The sequence below is a fragment of the Corvus cornix genome, chromosome 1A (assembly GCF_000738735.6).
Source record: "Corvus cornix cornix isolate S_Up_H32 chromosome 1A, ASM73873v5, whole genome shotgun sequence".
Classification (NCBI taxonomy): Eukaryota; Metazoa; Chordata; class Aves; order Passeriformes; family Corvidae; genus Corvus; species Corvus cornix.
Window position 1 is genome coordinate 65581299 of NC_047057.1, and position 22443 is coordinate 65603741.

At 43.7% G+C, this 22443-nt stretch overlaps 1 long non-coding RNA gene across 1 annotated transcript; it reads right to left on the reverse strand.

The window, feature by feature from the left end:
* Positions 1 to 536: 536 nt before the first annotated feature.
* On the reverse strand, positions 537 to 6580 carry LOC104696094. Its single transcript, XR_002047877.3, has 2 exons — positions 3554 to 6580; positions 537 to 2639 (listed from the first exon to the last, which is right to left on the reverse strand). It is a non-coding gene; the product is annotated as an uncharacterized LOC104696094 (long non-coding RNA).
* Positions 6581 to 22443: the final 15863 nt, after the last annotated feature.

Genomic DNA, 22443 nt, shown 5'->3' on the forward strand with positions numbered 1-22443 from the left:
TCAAAGAGGGGGTTACCGTCAGCTTCAATAAAAGTGGCATAAGGGCCACTTGCATTTTTACATGATTTTTTTTCTGTTTTATTCCAAGAGTCAAGAAGTCCCTCCAAAGGCTCCCAACTCCTTAAAAAAAAAAAAAAAAAAAAAAAAAAAAAATTCAAGCAAGTTATCAAGCATCCACCACTGTCATGGCCAGACATGAATGTCCATCAAGACCTCTGAATGTCGGAGTTCCACCACACACAGTATTTTGGGCACAGAGAAACACCGCCTATTTCCAAGTTTAGGATTGGAAGACTTTTGTTGCCTTTTAAAATACTTTCTCACAATGTCCAGCACACCATCCCATTTGCTCTGAGACAAAGATTTTCACCTTATGCACACACTTCAAAGATAAAACTCAACATGAACTAGTAAGTAATAGAATCTGATCCTTTAAAGGGATTAGAGTTTGAGTAAAGTCAGAAGCCTTTGATTCATTTTCTTTTTTGTGATTGACAGATGCTAAATTAAATTATATAAATGAACAAACAGTCCCATAAATTTTTTAAATCCATGTTTTAATTTAAACAGCACAAGGACAAACATTTATCTTCAACTGAGTTTTCCCACCAGCCTCCAGAATTAAAATGTTTTTCTTGGTTAGTTTTTATGTTTTATGCTCCGATTTTTTAATAATTATTTGGATCATGCATTTTGCATTTATGTTGATCCTTAGCTGTGAATAGCAAAATCCTATCTAGCTTCTTGATGAAAGTTTACAGGAAACATGGAAATGACATATCCTAATGTTTTCTTTATTCTTTCTTCTTCTGTTTCTTATTATTTACCTCCCTTTTTAGTAATTTATTGAGAATTATAAGCTCTGTTGGAGACCTTATACTGTGCATATGTGGGCTGGGACACCTTTCACTAGTCCAGGTTGCTCCAAGTCCTGTCCCACATGGCTTTGAATACTTCCAGGGATAGGGCAGCCACAGCCTCTCTGGGCAACCTGTGCCAGGGCCTCACCACACTGTTTTCCGTCTGGTGCCACGCTTTGGTGTTCTGCTTGAAGAGCCCTAAGTGACCCTTTAAGCTTAAACACAACCAGACAAGTTTCATAGTTTCATCCCACACATTTATGAGGGACAACACGGTAATGTCACACAAATGTGATCCAGTGACTTAATTAGAACCAAGTTAGCAGAGACAGAGTGAAGCTGTACATCTCCTGAGAGTTCTGGGGGACTGCTGCAGGAGGGTGAAGGCCAGGAAGAGATGGGAAAGGTTAGTAAAAGGACGGGAAAAAACCTCACAAACCCAAACCAGAACAAACCAACATGCATTTTATAGGGGGAAAAAGGTTAGAATCTAGTGGTATATTTTAAAAGAGAAAGGTTAGAAAAACATTCAGGGAGAGCGCCCAAAGAGTTAATTTCCGGCAGCACTTGAGGCAGCAAAGCCTGAGAAGGCTCCTGGCGCCCTCTGGTGTGAGGCGGGAGCAGGAGTGGAAATTTCCTCTGGAAAACAGCTTTGTCCTAAAATTCAGGCAGATAAAATGACTCTTAAGCGTCCTGATGGGAAGAGCAGTAATTTGACTTCCCAAGCGAAGCCTTGCTTGGGGTACAGCTTAGTTTGGGGGTGATGGGGAGGGAAGGGGGAAGGTTGTTTTATATTTATTATTATTATTATTATTTTTACTTGTTTTTCTTTTTCCTCCGGAGTCTCAAGTTGGGCCGGCTGCAATAAGAAGAAAGGGGCCCTGAAAGCCGGTAAATGAAAACCTCGCAGGAGCCTCGGAATAATGGTTGCAGCAGGACAAATACCCTTAAAAAACAACAAAACCCCCAAACTATGTGCACCTATTTCCCTCCCGTCTGGAGTTTCCAAGGGAGGGATAGCCTAAACGAGCACGGAGGAGAAATGTCTTCTTCCAGAATGACTTAAATAGTAAAAGGGAAAAGCCTTCGAAAAAAGAGAAAAACAAGCAAACGAACAAGCAAACAAACAACAAAACAGAAAAGGCATTCTTGACTTCAAGCACCTCTCCCTTAAAATTGAAGGATGCTCCCTAACCCAAATCGACACCCTTATTTTAATTGCCAGGAGAGTGAGGAGAGCTCTCTGCTAGCAGGCTAAGAATTCACATTTTTTAACATGGTGGGTTTTTTTTTTCCTCCTTATTTTTACAATTAACAGCAATAATAGCTACTTGTGAGGAACAAATGCACAAAAGCCCACACCTAAATGCAAAGGGGCCAACAGAGCAAACATCAGGATTATTCCTTTAGGTACCTGTTGAGGAAATATCCTCTGGTTTTAACCCCTAAAATTAAAAGGGGGCGGGGGCGCGGTGTTTATGCTGATTGGAGACAAATACACAGAACTTTCCAGCTCATCTTTACCAGCTGTTTTTCCTTCATTCCTAATATCTTCCAGCAAATGCATCTTCCAACCCCTCCCAGGAGACCTGATTTTTGGCAGGAACCGCTTTTTGGCAGGGGATGGTCCTGCAGTCCGGCCGCAGTGGGGGGCCCCGGCTGCAGGTCTGCCCCCGCGGGGGTCTCCAGGTGGGAGATGGTAACGGGGATTTCAGCTGGCCTTGGACTGCAGCTCTTCCTCTCGGCATCCTTTCCATGTGGGCAGGAGAACAAATTTACCTTAAAAACAAAACATAGGTTTGTTTTATTACTTTTTTTCTTAATGAGGTCTTTTTTTAAAATATATATACACACATATATTTGTTCGTTGTTTTTGTGTATTTATTTGGTTTTGGTTTTTGGTTTTTTTTTTCTTTTAAAAAGGAGGCTTTTTATACAAGTGCTTTCACCTCCTGATCTGTCAACGCTTGACAAAGTTTGGGGAAATAAGCGGCAAGTCCCTGACGGCCGCTCTGCTTTTTGCATACCAACCAAAACACACTTCCTTGGGGTAAAAAATGCTAAACTAAACACAATTTATCTAGTGAAAGCCAGCAGATTTCTGTTGTCAAGATGCAGGCGAGGTTCCGCACCTCCCTTGGTTTGTAGGCATACACGCGTGGTGCTCTTCCACCCCAAGCTCCCCATCGAAGTGCTTTGAAAGAGGAAAGATACTAGTATTTTTTTTCCTTTTTTAATTAAGGGACCCATTTTACAGGCAGCGATAAGTCAAAGCAAACTGTGGCCGAATTCTTGTAGGAAGGGTCATGCGCGGGCGGATTTATCCTATTAATAGGACACAGGAAGAGCCGGGAGAGCAAACGCCAGCCCTGAACACAGCGTGGTATGTTATTTGAGGTAATAGTTTGAGAGTAGACACTCAGTACTTTGTAGACGTTCAAACGCGTCGTTATTTCGTGTTAAATAACATTTTAGAAGACGCTCCCCCCGTTTTTCTGCTGGAAGGATGCGGGATTATTTGGAAGCATTTAAAATGGAGAGGAAAAAAAAATCAGACGACAGCTCCCTGTGGGAAGCTAATCGACATTACAGATAGTAAACGTCCTACTATTAAGGGCTGCTTTGACGCAATTGGTTTTAAATAATAAACATATAAATACAGGAAATAATTCTAAGACCACATCGGAGTTTACCTGGAAATGACGGTAAAGTAACAGAGCATTCCCGAAACTGTCAGTACCTCTCAGGCAAGCCTGCTGAAGGACTGATAGCTGGCGGCAAAAAAAAGAAAAAGAAAAAAAAGAATAGGACACCCTCCGAGCCCCAAGGTCGCCGCAGTTAGGAGGAAACACACAATACGTCTCTAAAAATCTCGCTCGCTTAATTGTTACTTTTGTAGTTAAAGTATTGGCTGATGCCGCAGATATTAAACATCCCAGTAACGCGATTACAGATGTACGGAACATTTAAAACATGACCCTACCAGTTTAAGAACTAAGCCTTTTAAGAAAAAAGACTCTGATAGCTATTCATTTTCCCTAGTTAGGAATTAATGTTTTTCTTAAAGAATTCTGTTTACAACAGAGACTTCACAAAACAAGATTTCAGTAATTTTGCTTGTATTGACCTTCCTCTTCACAAGCAGTAAAAAATGTAGAATTCAGGAGGTGCAGGATTTTTGGTTGGTTGTATTTTTTTTAACTATTTTATTTTATGTCGAGCTTTTATTGCTGTTTTTTTGGTTGTTTTTTTTTTTTTCAGATCCACTTTGTATCCATGTTTAGTACATTAGTCCATTAATAAGAATATCCAGAAGAAAAAATAAAACAAAACTATGGAGGTGACGAGTAGGGCCTTACTGTACTTTTTTAACTAACTGAAAGACAAAATTTCTATTGACTTAGGTTGGAAGTGAACGAGGCCCTATGAGAATCACTACAGGAGCCAGGTGTATTTTCCTTTGTCTCCTCAGCCTTGAGAGACGAGCGGGACGATGCCGCACACCGGCCCCGGCGGCTGCACCATCCCGGGGCAGGGCTGCTCCGGCCCAAGCGGCACGGAGCTGCTCCCAAAACTCTCCGGAATCCCTCCCCACCGTCCGGGGTCCCTTCCTTTGCAGAGGGAGGGCACACGAGTGGCAGGCGGCAGCTGCCCTGCTCGAGCGGGACCGACGGACCGGCGCGGCAGCGGGAGCCAGAACCAAGCCAGGGGCTTTGCAGATATTCCCTTCCAAAGCGCAGAGAAAAGGGATTACACTGAATTATCAAGTACCCCGCAATATTCTGCTTCGATTCACGCTTCGAATAAATTACTTTTCTAATAATCCATTAACTGCTTTAACGACCAGTGTTACTTATTCACCAGTGCTCCGTGAAAGTTACTTATTTGAAAATTCTTTGCGATTTCCAGTTGCTCTCCACATAACATGCACTATTCGAAGAAAGCAAGAGGGCTTTCAAACAGGAAGACACAGAGTTAGTCCCTCATTTCTCAAGACCAGCACGGCACTGGGGCTCCTAGTTTTATTTTTAATACAAAGAAAATTATTTTCCCCTTGCTAAGCGCTCACTGTTCCCGTGGATCTCCCTGGAAGGTGCTGGGTGCTGAAGCCTTAGGAGAAAACGGGCCACCTTCCGAGAAAGGCCTAACTACGGACTTAAACAGCCTCACTTGAACAGCCCACATTAACAAGCAATAAACCCTACGACTTCGTTTCAATCCCAAATTCACTGTATCACGCTCAAAGGATGACGTAAACAATGTGAGCACTACAGAAAGTGTGCGAAAGTTACAGCCGAAACGGGAATTAAAAAAAAAAAAAAAAAAAAAAAAGAAGGGCTCTCATAACGGAAAAATGCTTTTAGGAGATGTGACAGCCGCGCTCTGGAGCAGGACCTGCAGACTCGTGCGTTCCCTGAGGAAGCACAGCCAGCGCGCTCCGACCGCCGTCCCACGGACACCGCAGCGTTACACGGGGTGTAAATCCCGCTGCCCCGGCACCCACCTGCGGGGGATGCCCAGCACAAGGACCGCCAGCTGAGAACCAAAACCTCCGCGGGGGGAGAGCCCAGGGCGCCCCCGACTCCCACCAGTTATTTTTATCCGCGTCCGGCCTTTCCAACTCATCAGATATTCGCTGCGAGGCGGAGCAATAGAAGAGCACCCTCAGAACTCAGCCGGGCTCGCAGGGACACACAGAGCCCAGCACCGGGAGCGAGGAGCCCGCGGCACCAACAGGGACGCAGGCAGGGCTGCGGCATCGGGCCCGCACACTGCCCTCCCTGATCGTTAAATTAGCAACAGAAAGAGTTAATTACCCAAACCCCAAATATTGTGGAGATCTCAGTAAAGCAAAGAAAGAAAATTAAAAACCAACAAAAATACACCCCCAAATACCAGCCTAGGACAGGCGGGCAGCAGCGCAGCACTGCTGGCTCACGGAGACGGAGACTGAGCTCGGATTACCCTCCGCGACGCTTCCAGCACGGAGGGAAGGAACCTTCTTTTTGTCGTTGTTGTTGATTTGGTTTTGGTTTTTTTTAAAGTTTAGTTAGTTAGTTAGTTAGTTAGTTTCCCCCCCTGCAATGTCTCTTCTCTTTTCTGCACGAATCAGCAACCCCGTCCCCGTGCACTAGGCCCTGCAGAATCTTCCAAAACAGTTTAATAAGGGGTAAACCCGGGATTAAGATATTCTGATTGACATTTAGTTTTTATACATATAAAATCTATAAAGTACAGATTATATATTTATACGCACATATTAAAATATATATCTAACCTCCCCCCAGCCTTTTTCAATATATCGGGAAAAAATCAGACTCGAGGTAATGCAAAGTCAGTAAAATGAGCAGCTTTTCTCTGGCTCTGTCTGACAGGCTTTGTCTTTATGTCTGCGTCAGACAGTGCTCAGTCTAAACCAACGGGATTAACCAGGACGATCCCCGGGTGATCCTGAGCAGCGTGACAAACCGCAGTGATAAAATATGACGGTGCCACTCTCTGCAAACACCTCGGGATTGTTTTACAGTGGTACATCCCCGGTTATCCCTCTGCTCGTGACTGCCGGCCGCGGGGCTGGCTGCAGGAATTAAAATCCACCATCGCACCCGGGGAAAGTTTTAAATCCCAGGATTCGCTTTCCTCTTCACGAACAGTAAAAAAATTCAGGTGTGGCGATAAGCTCGCATGTAAAAACCGTGACCGGGGCGGGGGGGGGGGGGGGGGCAAAGCAATTTTTTGAAGTTATTTTTAAATAAAAAATGTAGTGTTCAGGAGTAGCGATAAACTAATGTAAAAATCGTGACACGGGTGCAATGCAAGTATTTTTAAACAATCGGTATGGGTTTCTCAAAAGGATTAGTATGATTTCAGCAACCTTGTCTTCGAAATACACTTCGGGGGCCCGGAATGTTACGTGCTCGGTTACTCGAAAGGGAAAAGACGCACCGGGACGCCGTGGATGTTAGCATTTTGGTGAATTTTTGTTAGACCCAAAGAGAGGAGCCCCGGGGAGGGGGGAGAGCAGGCGGTCCCTGCACACAGCGCCACACAGCCAGCCTCGCCATTTTACACAGCCACCGCTCCTGCGCATTAAACGGGACAGCGGAGGACGGGGTGGGATTAGCTCCAGGAGTGGCACAAGCGTTCATCCGGGGGCTGCGGAGGAGCCGAGGAGCCCCCAGAGGGGCATGCGAGCACACAGAGCCCTGCGCCCACCGCGCCCCTTCAGCGCTGCTTCCGGAGAGCGCCAAGATTTAAAAAAAAACCTTGGTGACAACGAGGGAGGAGAGCCGCGACCTCTTCCAGTTTGTGTTTCCAGGCACGGCCCTCCAGCCTAACACGCCCGTGTCCCCTGGTGGAGGGGGTACCGAAATGAAGATGTCTGTGGGCCGCGGGGTCCTGCCCCCCACGGCGGAGAGGGCTCTGCGCTTCGCCAACCGGGATCCCACTGTCCGGCACCCGTCCCGCGGCCTCCCGGCCGTGCAAGCCTGCTCGGCCCGCAGGGGAGGGCGGGCTGAAGGCGGCGGGGGCGGTGGCTGAGGACGGCTGCCTGCGGGGAGAGCCCAGAGAAAATGGAGGCAGGCGGGTTGGCTGCGGGGCGGCCGAAGAGCGGTCTGAGCTTCCTGCTAAGGTGGGAGCGAGTGAGCTTCCCCCCGCCCGTCTGGGCTTAACCGGGACTCGGCAGCCACACACCGCCCGAGCCGCTCCGGGCTCCGGACACGGCGTGGCCCCGCACGGCACGGCCCTTAAAGGCGGCCGCGGGGCCGTTCCAGAACGTTCCCCGCGCGCGGGCTCTGCCAGCCTGGCATGGCGGGCGGTGGGCGCCCCCTGCTGTCCTCATGCAGCGGTCACGGCCCTCCGGGGCGCCGGGACAGTTAAACACGTAAAATTTAGTAATTCTGTGGGGAAAGCGTCGTCTTTCAACTCTGGCTTGGCATCCTGCAGTGTATACGCCGGCCCCCCAGCACCTGCTGAGTGTATAATTTATGTCAGGATTTTGTAAAATTTTTAATTTAGCAGTGTAAATCAAAAGTGCCGAGTTGCCAAGTAAAATGAATGTTGAGTTAAACTCAGTTGACCAGTGCAATACTCAGTTGACCAGTGCAATGACCAGTTGACAGTGCTTTCCCTTTTTTTTTTCCTTTAAAAATACGTGCCTGTTTTATCACCCCTTTATGGTGGTTTATGGTTCCTTTAAATGTTGAATATCAGATCGCAAATACCAAAAATGTAAATCCGGTTTGTCTAATCTGGAGTTTAAAATATTCTTGTGATGTCACAAAGTGATGGCTTATAAAATATTTTCATTTAATTAGGAAGCGCTAAGAGGATTTCTGCAAGAAAAAAAATAAAGGCGAGGAAGCTCAGTTTGAATTATTTATGTGCTGTGAGCTATCATGATTGCTGCTGCAGCTTTTCAAGTACAAAAATGCAGGATTTGCTCGCTTTTCATTTTTAGAACCTAATTCTTTAATTATTCAGGCATGCAAATTACTGTGAAGAGGGATTAATTATGCAGGTAATCAAGGTTTTATTCTAAGTTTACTTTTAAAAAGCAAAGATTGGCTGATACTATGAACAGTGTTGCTGGGCTTGTGCACTGAAATACTCCTTTAAGGTATGATAACAATCTGGGATTTCATGGAAGTAAAAGGAGTAGGGATGAATTTGTGCCTTGCATAAGCCAAGGAACACAATGCATGACATAAATCTTGCTGTCCTGCGAGAGAGAAGGATCTCCTTCCTCAGGACCGAGCACTCATCATCCTGTTTCTTCTTACAGAATCATAGAATATTCCACGTTGAAAAGGACCCACAGGGATCATCAAGTCCAACCCCTGACCCTGCACAGAACACCCCAACAATCCTATGCTGTGCCTGAGAGTGTTGTCCAAACACTCCTGGAGCTGTGGTAGCCATGGCCATTCCCTGGTTCAGTGCCCGACCACCCTCTGGGAGAAGAACCTTTCCCTGATATCCAGCCTGACCCTCCCCTGACCCAGCTCCAGCCGTTCCCTCGGGTCCTGTCCCTGGTCACACAGAGCAGAAATTGGAGCTGTCCCTCCATTGCCCCTTGGGAGGAAGCTGCAGACCCTGGTGAGGTCTGACCTCAGTCTCCTCCAGCTAAAAAAACAAGGACTCTTCCCCTCGGTGGTGTGTACAAAAAGACATTCTGCAGAGTGTGCCATGAAGTGGGGTGGTCAGAGGAAGTTTCAGATTGGAAAGAAGTGCAAATAAGATGAAAGGGGAAGACCCTTAACTCCACCATTTTGTCAAGCTCACTGGCCTCAGGGGTGGCATCTGGTGCCCTCAGGGATCTGTCTCCTCCAGAAAGATGCTGCATCCATTACACAGCATCATGGCACTTTACTTCACCCGTGCTCAGGCTCTATCTTGGCATTGGCTGTCTTGGTTTCACTGCCAAAGCAAACAAATCTATCAGTGGCAGACCTTAAGATGGAGAAGCTCAACTTCTATGCACAAACACTGCTCTGCATCATTTAAGAAGTGATGCTGTCAAAAGTACCACAAAAGTGCACCATCAGTGAGCACTGGTTGCATTTCTAAATGTTTTTGCAGCTGTAATCACGCTTAGATGCTTCAATTAGCATCTTATTTAAAGCTGATGGATATCCAGATATACAAGTGACATTGTATCTTCAGTATGACTGATTTCAGTGGGATTATAATTTGTTAAAGACCTTCTCCCAGCCCTTCAGACTCATATATTTTATTGTGAAGCTGAGCATAAGTCCCTGAAGATAGGGAGGCTTAGGGCAGGGAGCGGTGGGAAGGGGCCAGTGCTTATTTCAAGGGATTCTTACAAGCTGTAAGGGATTCTTACAAGCACTTCAGTGCTTCTGGCTTTAAGGCATGTCAAGTCAGAAAGCCAAGATTTGTGGATTTGCCTGCTTTGGATGCTGCTTAATTACGAGTCCTTTTGATCAGTTATGGAAATAAAGCCTACACAAGGTTTTTTTTGTGTTGGAGAAAGAGGGGTGTTGTATGCCTCTTTCAAAAGAGCTGGATCTGTAGGAGTAATGCTATCTTACTTGTTGTCCAAGAAGAAGAAAATTAGGGGTTTTTTTATATGTCAGAGGAATATTTTAAAATGTTAGGACAAGAATTAAAGGTCTGTGGAATGGGGCAGCCTGAGTCCTTTGGAGGCTTCATGACTCGTTTCATCTTCCTTCCTCCCCAGAACTTCCATTCCATTGCAATTGTTTGAGGCACCTTCTGGGCAGCAGGGAGGAGCCCACACCATTAAAAAGACTATTTTATTTCAGACTGACAAAAATGTGCTACAGCATCCACCTAATGCACACACAGCAACTAACAAAACCTTTTAGCTTCTCCCTGCCAAAGCAGTTTCCTCAAGCATCCTTCAGCAGCTCCTCCTTAAAGCAGGAGAAAGAAACCTCAAACACTAATCCCCACCAACTAGTCTGCTGGCAGATAGCTTAAAGGAAAAATGGACCTCTTACTTTTGCTGGAGTTTTACTTTTTTGACTCAGTGATGAGAGTGGTAGTTAAGCAGCATTTGCAGTATAGTGGCTCTGATGATGTCAGAAGGAAAAGACAGGGTGGGAGATGCCGATACAGCAGGGGAAAAGTCTGCATGCTTGATAACCAGTTACCTTCAGTTAGATGAATATCACAATGCAATTAATTGATATGTATTGATATGTAATTACATGGAAAATGCTGCAAAAGATATTTATAGCAAATATAAATTTACTCCTTACAAATAGTTAATAGCCTTCTCAAAGAATAGAAATAGTAATGCTCATACTAAGCAGGATTGGCATTAGCACTGGCGTAGTGGGGTTCAGACAGCTTGAAGGAACACATTCTGTTCTGAACAAAACATACAAGTTCAAGCTCCTTCTTTGTTCTGAAGATAAGTTCTGCAGTCTAAGAAGAAACTGCTTAGAAAAGGAACATGATTAAAAGAAATCATGACTATTGAATGCACATACTTGCATGTTCTGGTGACATGTACTTAAGGAAGAAAAAGGTAGGCAGAGAGAAAGAGACAAATTAAACTCACAAAAAAAAAATCTCATTCACGCCCTTATTTTGTCCACATGATGAAACATGAACATGGGGAAAAAGCCCATGCACACAAAGGACACAACCATCGGTGCTTAGTAATGTGGTTATGACACTCGATTTACTTCCCTGTTACAGTAAGGTGTCATATAATGTCCTGCTTTCAGGGCAGTTTACAGATGGTTTACAGAACACTCACCCTCAGGACATGGCAGCCATGGGGTTGGATGCCTCACTGTACTGACACTGGTGTAGCCATCATGGTGCAAACCCTCTGTACGTACTGTAGTGTTGGTGGGACTACTGGAGAAACTTCCTACCTAGGGACAGGAGTGGGTGAGGGGATATCCTCCTTGCCCTTAGTTCAGTTTCTCAAAACATTGTTTCTTCTGCCCCAGGGGTGGAAGCCACTTTCAGCTTTGGGTGGATGGAAGAAGAAAGGGCAAGGCGCTGATCCTCAACTATACAGAGTGAACAGCAACAGATGGAAAAGTAGGAGACAAATTAATTTTCCCTTCCCTTTCTGGATATAACTCTGGATTTAATTATCCGGGGATTTTATAGCTGTCAACTGATGGATGCGCAGTCTAGCAGTGCCTGCTGGCTAATCCACTTTGGGGCTATATTAGATTGATTGAAAATGAGCAGATTAGAATAATATTCTGCTGTAACATAAAACAATAATGGGAAGAATGAGGAAGTTTATGGAAAAAGTATTATTGATGTCAATAGAGGAAACCAAGTGTCAATTTCTAAGAGGTAGATCTGAATTTCAGGAACATTAGTGCAGCACCAGAGAGAGTTGGGCTTGTTCATATGAGACTGAGAATTACGTTTAAAAAAAAAAAAAGAAGACAGAAAAATGAGAAAAATAAATAGGATATATGGTCTTGTGGTTTGGTAGGAAACCAAAGACGGGATATTAAATTATGTTTGTGTGGTCAGTAGCATCTTGTAAACCCAGATGTAGGACCTAAAGAGTGGTAAAACAATAACAGTTGGAAGAAGAGAAATGGAAAGTCATAGACCTGTCAAAAGAAATACAAGTGAGCTCCTTTACATGAGTCCTTGAGGACCGAAGATATGTCTTAAGCCATGAAAATTCTTACTGTGTGTAAAGTTTTTATTTAATAATTCGTACTCTAATAAGCCACCACCAAAACCCAGAATGGTGCATAAACCTGCGTGTGTTTTGACACTGTGTGTCCATTTTCTTGCTCTTACCTGTGAATAAAGGTTTACTCTTAAAGCACTGGTTTGGAATTGAGTAAAACAAGAGATTCTCTGTATATGTTAAGGTCTAAGGAAGCTTGGTTTTATATGTATACTTTTTTTAATATTTTGTGCTTAGTCCAACAAATACACAGTGGGTCTTTTGGCAGAAGTGTAAAAATTGTTTCTGCACCAACACTAAGCTTTTATCATTCTGAATTGTTTCCTTCAAGATATGTCTACGTGCCAGTATCACCATTACGTTGTTTGAATTGAGTATGATGCATTTTCTCTAAGTAATTGGGAAAGAAAAGTTTTTTCATGCAAACCGTTTGCAAACTGAGAAATAGAGTAGAATAAAATAGAATAGAATATTAAATTTTCAGTTGGAAAGGAGCCACAACAATCATCTGGTCTATCTACCGGACCACTTCAAGGCTGGCCAAAAGTTAAAACATGTTATCACTGTCCAAATGCCTCTTAAGCTCTGACAAGTATAGGGCATTGATCAGCTCTCTAGAAAGGGTTTTCCAGTGTCTTTGGAAATGTCAATGCTTTTAGGAAAGATAGGTAAATCATTCTTAAGGGGGTAGAAGTAGTAGAAATCAGAGTCCTTGTACTTCCAAAAAGTTCCCTGAACAAACCAAGAGTGATTCAGGGAGTATCAGGTGATCTCATAAAATACATGTGGTGTCTTTAACAAGGCAAACCTGATCTCCTGACTTGTTTCTCCCCCTGGGAGGAAGTGGTAATTTCCCCCTGTTTCATCCATATTGGTAATTAAATAGATAACTTATGGAAAACCTCTTAGGTGAGAATGTAAACAGCTTAATTGCCTGTAATGAGCAACAACTGATGCAGTCACTGGCATTCACAGATGCTTTCTGTAGCAGTGCCTTCATTACAAAATGTGCAAAAGTGACCAATACTCTGCCCTTTATGTAGAAAAGTGTTAACAATCTTCCCAGTAATAACATCAAAACATCCGTGTTGCTTTTTGCAAGCCATGAATGCAAAGGTCTAGGTCACAGGTTTTGCGTATCCCATTTGGCAAAACTAGCTCACACATCCAAAGACCATGGAATATTTATATCCTTTGGCTTTATTATCACTTCTTTCATATCAGCCAAATCTATTGCCACCTGTTTAGCTTTCCCCCCACTATTGATATCCCTGCTGTCTTTTCTAGTGCTGATTCTGGGTAGGTAGTAAAGCCTGTAGAGAAGGAGCTGGCAGCAAAGTCTGCATCTCCTTGCTGAGGCAGGAGGCATTGTGATGGAAGTGACTCACAGTCATTCAGTAGGGAAGTGATTCAGTGCAGACTAACATTAGGCTTGTCAAATTCAGCGTCCTCAGGTTTCCTGAAGTCATGACAAACCACAATGATGACCTGAAGTAATCTGTGACAAAGAATTAAAAGGCAGAGGGCACCCACTTGCCACTTGTTTGACTTCTATGGTTGTATTATTTTACTGCGTTATCAGCAGTATGGCTTGACAGACTAACAATGTAATACACTTAAAATGACTGAGCTGGAGCTGAAATGAATTGGTATGTCAGCATCTACAAGGAAGACCATCAGAAAAGCCAGTTTGAAGGAGAGGTGACGTTCTAATTTCAAAAAGGGCGCTCTAGCCATGGAAATTGTGAAAGAAACAGCATCTTGTGGATTCTAGAAATACTACATTTTCTGTCAGATTACACTCTTGAACCCAGCTTTCATTTTTATTTTTAAAATATAGTTGTTGATTTATAGCAAATTCTTAGGGAAACCAAGGAAATGCTGTATATCCTGTATATTTTTAATACAGTGATTCATTTTATCAGTGCTTGATTTTATTTAGTTCCAGAATCTTTCCTTCACTACTATTCCAATTAACTCCTATTTCCTCCAGTCCTCTCTTCTATCTGCTGATCTCTTCTGCGCACCATTTTTCTCTTATATCACTGTTCTTCAATTTCTGCCTTCCATTTTCTGCTCTCTTGAAGACTCTTTTTTTTGGTCAATACGTAAGTAGAAGTAATAGCCACCCTTAAAGCCCTCTAAATATTTGTTGTCCTAAATTGGATTCTTCCAAAACATATACCTATGCTACATATAAAAAACAGATTGCTCTGTGTTATGACACCAAGAAAAGTAAGATTTATTAACAGGGCAAGCTTTACAAGAGCTGACATAGTGCAGTTCTAAAAAAGACAGACAAGCTTTGATTTTCACATTACAAAGGAAAAGTACCCATACAACAATATGTCAATTGGAAAGAAACTCATAGGAAATTGCTGTTCTTTCTTCTTAATTGCCAGAAGTAAGGGGACATGTACAGCTGTCAGCCAAAAGAGGGGTTTTTCTCCCTGTGTTTATGCCTCATGATTGTGGAAGATACTGTCTGTGGGCCATTGCCTTTAGAATCAACCCAGGTTATGACTTTCTAAAAGAAGAAAAAAATGTAGTGAAAAGATATGATAAAAAGACATTTAGCCCAGAGACTGTGTTTACTCAAGGCAATAAATAGATTCTCACTTTATGGCTCACAGAGGCTCAGTAGACAATTCATAACAATCAACTGGAGTTTGAAAGGTCCCAAATAGCAAAGGGCAAAAGACTGTATTAGCTCTGGCATGCACACAAACAAGCCCGGAACGATTCTGTGAACAAAGCTTTTGATCACTTTAGAGGGAATAATTTACTCAGTATAAAATTCCCCTGCATCCAGAGATCCCATGGACACAATGTGAAGTGGTGAGGAGCATCCCCAAGAGCAATACTGGATGTTGGAGCTATGCTCTGGATTTAGAAGGATGTTGGGGACTAATCATTTACACTCAGTAATCAGAAATTCTGTGTTGAATTATGTGGAGGTCACAAAGCTAGTCTCCAATTTGCTAACCCTCATAGGAACTTGTAGAAAAAAGTCATTGTCTGCACCCAAAGAAGAATGAAAGAATTTAATTAAAACCCTGGGGTGAAACATGTTCATCCTACAGGAACTGTTCATCTTTCTCAAAGATTCTTCAATTCTTCACTTTTCTGAAAGCACAGGTAGAGGTATGCAGGTAAAAGCGCAGTGGCATCTGTTCTTAGTTCCACCCTTCTTTTAAAAAGCAGGAAGATAAATTTATTCTAGAAACCACAGAACTGAAGACTTGCTACAGTGAGGCCGTGGCTGAAGTCACTAAATAACTGCCTTCTGCTCCGTGTTTGTTTTGCTCTCAGGGGTGGTAGGTACGGCAGGAGCCAGCACCTGCCAGCCCAGTGTCTGACAGGATTGGTTTGGTGTGCTTCCTTAGGTGACTGTCTGCATGCTGGCAGCTTTCAGGGAGGTACTGGGTGGGGGGAAAGGGAGATGCTGTGGTGGCCACACACTGATTTCAGATAAACATAGATGGTAGAATGGTTTTTGTTGGAAGGGACCTTTAAAGATACACCTAGCCCAAGCCCCAGAGCAGGAGTGCAGGTCTCATGCCAGAAAGACTTAATGGGAAATCTCCTGCCTTTTTGGGCCCTTGCTCAGAAGGCCTGTGCTTGGTTTGGAAGGAATTTTTAAATGTTTTTTATAATGCATTTAAGGCATGTTAGGGCTGCATCCAAACAATCTGCGGAGAACCTTCGGCTCCAAAGGAGGCGACGAAAGAGTAGAGGCTGTCAACAGCACTTAAGGTTTAAATTCTGGTCTCTACAGATATCTTGTACTGAGAGTTTAATCAGACACTGGAGTCAAGCAAAGAGTTAAATCTGTAAAGTGAAGTATGCACTTTTAAACATCTCATAAATTGCTTGTAACTGCACAAAATACCACAGGGTGCATGTGAGTACCCTCACATGAAGCTGAATTGCAGCCAGATAAAATACCCTGCAGCTTTTGTTGATAATCCTGATGAAAGAGAGGCTTATTGTAATAGAAAGAAAATGTAGGAAAGATTTGTAGATAAGTGACCATTCTAAGTTAGTGACCTGGGGGACAACATGATGCAAACAACATTATTTGATGTATCGTTGAAAGCTGTAAAGGGAAGAGTGGCAAACTTTTTTAGATAATTTCCAAAGTCTGGCCACTACATATATGTTAATATATCTGATTCTGCTTTGTCATAGAACTGCAGCATGACAACAATAGCTAGGTTAGTCAAACCCTGATATACAGAGGGGATGATTAAAATATCCATGTAAAAGAGACAAGTGTTCTGGAAAACAGATGAAGGATGAATGAAGAGTAAAATTCGTTGGACACATCCTTATAAAACTACTCACTAGGGGTCATTGTCACCTGAAAACCTTTTTAATAGGGCATTCATTTTAGATTTAAGACACTAGAAATATTTCTTACTCCTAAGAAGTAGCCTAATGAATGGACATTTATTTCAGCACTGACTTTACCGTAGCTGTAAATAAACTGCAGACTCTCCTAGGTAAGAGCAGTAGATGGTTTTAAATGATGGCTGGTGGAAAAGACAGCAAGCTAAACAAACCAATGTTCTCATGTTTAGGTTGGCAACATTAATATCATCAATCCTGTGCTTTCAAAAATAATGTCTGGACTCTCCCTCCCCCACTTCCATTATTAGATTTATTTTAAAAATCAGGATAATTTTAAATATTGCAATTCTAGATATGCCTGTTTTTCTTAGAAGGCAGTAATTTCTGTGAGCAGGGAAAAAAAATCACATTAAGGAGTTTTTCTTGGCATCTCACGTGTATGGAACAAAATAATCCAGAGGTTCTCGTTTGTTGTTTAAAAACATCAGGCATTGGAAGGCATGTGATTAGCTTTTGAAATCTAGAAATAATGTACTGCCAAATGTATATAAATACAGATCATCAGAGTAGTTTTTAAAAACAACATGTACAAAATTGAGAGATGATATTTTTATTCCAAACAGGAGAGTTCATATTCACACAGATTTATCTCCAAGTAGAAAGCAGTATACAATAAAACAAATTAATAATTTCAATATGAATAAAGCCTGTAAAGTCCTGTATTTCTATGAAGAGATGGTTATCAAGTCCATTAATGAGTTATTCTTAGGAGAAAAAAGAATGTTTAAAGGCTCAATTACAAGATACCGAATATGACCTAAACATAGGTCTACTATTATGGAGTTTCGTACTGGTTGCTGAAATGAGTTGAATATGAGGGAAAAAAAAGATACTCTTACATCTGCACTATTTGCTTTTCAGGATGTTTCCCTGACAGGGGAATGCACCAGGTAGCAAGACAGAGATAGGCACTTTGACTGTAGACCTGAGATTTCTGGGAAGTGTAGTTTAGAAATCAGAAAGAAAAAAAATAAAAAATCAGGTTTGGGATTTTTTTTTTTTGTTTTATAGATGGTTATTTGAAATTAATGAAATGACAAGGTTTTTGGTTTTGCAATTAATGAAGCTACAAGATTTTGTATTTGCAGTTAGTGAAAATGCAAGATTTTTGTGTAGGTACACGCAGTGATGCTGTTCTGGTCTGGAGGCAATCCCAGAGGCATGTATTTTGTCTGATGACAGAAATGCATTTATCTGAGAGATTATGAGTAATACCTTTGAAAGCAGTAAGATGAATTGCTAAAGGAGATTCACATGACTAAGATGTATCACCAGTGATATATTGACAAATGAAAAAGAGAGGTAAGCTCATCCACGTTGTGGTCAAGCCAGTGGGAAGTTAGTTATCTCCACACTGCTCAAAGTAGAAACAAGTAAGTTTTGTCTCAGTGTCTGGCAATGAAGCCAGAACATGGATGGATGGAGATAGGGTAAGTGGAAACCTCATGATACCTTAGAGCTCCAAATACTGATGTCTGGCTCAATTGGAAGAGAGAACCATCATCACATTTTATTTGTCAATTAATACTCTTTCTCCGCTATATTTCTCTTGCTTATTCTTACTAAGGCACCCTGTCTTCTTACAATGAAAAGTACATCTCTGGAGGGTTACCTGAAGAAGGAATCCAAAGGACCCTGCAACTCTAGACTCACAATCTTGCTTCATACAATAGGGATAAAGCAAATATCTGGCAAGGGGACAGGTGCGGTGGTGAAAAACCTACAATAGGACCTGGTAGACTTTTCTCTTTGGCAACTAAAGGGTAGGAAGGTTTCTGTTGTAATTTCGCTAAGAAGCAATCTTCCCTTGAGAGAAGCATTGATAGAAGAGTGCTATGCTCCCTATCTACAAGCTCATCCCCAGATTTGGCACTGTGGCCACTTTGGCCTTACACTGGGATGCTGCCCTGGTACAAACACTGTGGGTCTCACTGTGTCTGAAGGGGAATGTGTTGCTTACTTCAATGAGATTTCAAGGTTTTTCCCTGTGATGCAAACTGTAAGTCTGGTTGTGTTTGAAATCTACAGTGATGCAATTTCACTGGGACAGAACATCAGGCCAAACACACAGAAGAGGTAGAGCTTTAGTCTTCTCAAGCTGATTATCAATGCTTATTGGTTTGCAACTCAGAAGCTTAAAAGCATTTTGCACCAGATAGAGTAAGGTAACAATAGAGAAGATCAGTTTGGAAGAAAAGACTGCTTAACAATGTGCAGCTTCCCTTGTAATATTTTCAAAAATTGCAGTGCTCAACAGGCAGGCAAAACAAGATCAGTATATCTCATGAAGCTATTCAGTCCCCTAGCTTTTGAAAGACGATTTTAAAGGTTAAGTGTAATCTAAACCCACTATGATATCTTTTGTAGTCATCTTTCAAAACCACAGATAACTAAAAAGGCGTTTTCCTACCTAGATATGTCTGAGAATATAATTAGAAAATAGGAATGAGCACGTAAATCACAGCAAAAATTACTTCTGAATCCTGATTTTTCCTTTGTTGCATCATATGTAGTTGTAGGGCCTAGAGACTTGCTGATTACAGATTTAATTACTAGTCTAAATTTATTTTATCTTGATTCCAGTAGAAATCTTGCTAAACTGAGTATTTAGTTTGCATTCATTTGGTAGTAGGCTTCTTTAGTAGGGCTATCTTAGGCAAGTTGTGGACTTGAGTTCAATAATGATGTCTCACTGTATTATCTGAAGCATGGAATAAAAGTTGTTCACGGAACTTCGAAATCTACAGTCTCAAACCTTAAATCTCTGAATTGCTGTACTGATTAGAAATGTGCAAATGCTCCTTTGATTAGACATTTGTGTCGCGAGGACTGGGGAGAACGCTTGTTTCTGCAAGATAGAATGAAAGGGCTTGCTTCCTGAAATACAGCCTAGAGACAGTTGTTCTGTGTGTTCCTCTAAACTCCTGGATGGAGCAACAGTGCCAGAGAGTGGCTGGCTGGGATAAATGCAGCTGGATTTGCCTTGTAGTTAAGCCTTCGGGACTTAAAACAAGCGCACACAGAATCAGAATATCCCGGGCTGGAAGGGAACCGCAAGGATCATCCAAGTCCAGCTCCTGGTCCAGTGGTTGATCTGAGCAGTACAGAAAGAAGAGAAAGGCACATAAAGTGGCCTATCACAGAGTAATTTTCTCTGTAATTGTCTGCATTCCCCAGAAATTTGACAGGATTTACTCTGATTTTGAACACTGTACTTGGAAAGATGCTAGGGAAGATGATGACCTGTGACCAACAGTTCCTTTCCCCTTTGGTCCTGCTTGCTCATACTTCCATTCACAGAGCTGTGCAGGCTGCAAGCTGTTCTCACACTGTGGGGATTGTTCCTCCTGCTTGGGCAAAGTTCCCCGTTCATGAAATCCTATAAGCCCCAGGTCAGACAAACAGCACTATGTCCCTTGTGGCACAGCCTGGAATAAATGGGACCTATGCCTGGGCGAGTGAATCTCATTCCCATCATCTTCATTTTTTTAAGAAATTAACACCTAAGTAAGCTTTCAGATTCACAGCCTGACCAGTGACTTCTGAAGGTCACTTGGATTCTCCTCCCTAGGTGAAGGAAAAGGCTCTCCATCTGGAGTGGGGGTAAATGCATTTGTGATGGATTGGAAAAGCTGAAGCTCAATAGGGCTTTGAAATATTTTACCACAGAAGCCACTTCATCAAAAGGCTGTGGGGAGGTGTGGGAAGAGTGTGGGGACCAGCAGAAGTGTGTGTAGGTAACCTTTCTTTTGGCAGGTTTTGGAGGTGTGAATGTTGAGCTTTGTCAGCAGAAAGTCAGTGGCTGAGAAAGTGAATTACGGAATTTTCAGTTGGCTATATCCCCTGCTATGCCAGTTGTTTTGGATGAGTAATAAATAAGAATGTGCACTAGAAAAGCATTCAGCAAATGGTTTCAACCCACGTCTACCAATGCTTTAGTATTCAGGAATATTACCTTGTGTCCAGAAAGTCTTTTAGCTTTACTAAGATGGTATTTGTTTAAAGTAATTCAATGGGCTTTATATATTTTGCACATAAAGTAATTAGGTGAATCTCTGAATACTAATGTGAGAATTAACCATTTTAATATTCTACAGGGGTTTTTTCTTAAATCACAGAATTATTCAGCTTCATTAAATCTTCTTAGCCTTAGCCTAAGTTTTCAGGAATAGTCAAACTGATATTTGAAGGGAAGAAAATCGAATTTTCTCCCAGTCCAGGATCTTCAAATCAATTAGCTGAAGATAACAGTGGAGTAAGGGTCAAAAATACAGAAATTTTTTGCCCTCTAAACGATGCCACAATCTAGCCTAGTTTCTGTTGTTGAAACTTCTTGGGTTTGCATGAAGAATAATCACTAATTCACAGAAGCAAGTGGGATGTGCTAGCCTGACGGTGAGCATGTAGTCACTGAGGAGATGAAGACAATATGAGTTGCATTCCTACTTCCATGGGGTTTGTGAGAAAACAGGCAAAGAGGTACGAGGGGTCTGTAGAGGAGACCAGTAACAACACATAGTTGTGACGCTGAGCCCCTCACTCCTCCTAATCTCCCTGGCCGGTGAATGTACATGGCCTCACACGCCGGGAGGCGGCCTGCCCCTCCACGCCGGTTCCGGACCCACACCCGGGTTTGGGCACGGGTGCGGGGGGCAAAGGACAGGGAGGTAGCGCAGGGGCAGCTCCCAGGTGCAGCGCTCCTATAGCTAGCGGCGGCGGAGGGGCGCGGTCTGCACGTCCCGTCGACGCCGGAGCTCCTGAGCGCATCCCAGCCCGGCAGGACCGGGGCCGCCCCGCAGCCCCGCTCCCCGAGCCCCGCAGCACCCCCGCCCCCGCCGAATCGCCGCAGGGTGGCGCTGTGACCCCGCGGGACAGGCCGGGGCCGCCCGGAGCCGGGGCTGCGCCAACTCCGCGGACACATCCCCGGGACACATCCCCGGGACACATCCCCGGGACACATCCCCGGGGCAGTTCTGCAGACAGAGCTCCGGGGCACATCCCCGGGACACATACCCGGGGCACATACCCGGGGCAGCTCTGCGGACAGAGTTCTGGGGCACATCCCCGGGGCACATCCCCGCGGCACCCGCCCACTGCCGCCGTCCGGGCCCGCCGCCGCCCTCGGCATCGCCCAGCCCTGCCACCCGCCTCGTCCCGCCCCGGCCGCAGGGCAGATCTTTGCATACCCCGTTCCTCCCGCCGCCGCATGCCCGCGACGCTCGTGAGGGACGCACGACACTTCGTCTCCAAAAAGTTTCAAAAACCGGAAAAAAGGTTCACAGGTGGCGGGTGATTGTGGGGGTGCATCGTGAATGACCTTTTGGTGTTGGTCGAAGGCTTTGGGAGGCAGCTGTGGGTAAAGTTACGAGGCTGTTGGAGACATGGTTCTGGCAAAGGGGAAACATAGAATCACGAAGAGTCACGGAATATTCTGAGTTGGAGGGGACCCACAAGGATCCTCAAAGTCCAACTCAGGGACCTGCACAGGACAACCCCAAGAATCACACCATGTGCCTGGGATTCCTGTGATTCTGTGAAACACGGCCTCATCTTACCAAAAATTGCTTTAAAAATAGCGGGAATGAAGAACAAAAAACCCCTTATGTTGATCAGGAAAAAAAAAGATAATAAATTACATTTAAATACAAGGAAATGAGTGTGAAGGGAAGCCTCGGCATTTTTTAAGGACAAATCGTTTGTAGTTGAGTACTGATGACAGTGTAGCCGAGTGGACTGTAGGAGAGCTGGCTGCCTCCGAAAGCCGGAGCGCTGATTATTAAAGAATAAAACTGAGGAATGCGGGGAGAAAAGAGCCAAACCGATCCTCAGGCAGAGGAATCGGAGCTGGCGGTGGAGTGGGAAATCTCGGCTGCCTTCGTCTCTACTGGGGGACTCGTTCTGAGCCCCCCTTTCCCCAGCACGGCCCTTCTCTGTCCCGCTTCGCTTCCACTTGCCCTCACTGGGACCGGCTTGGGGTCTCTGCATGATGCCTGGAGAGGACTC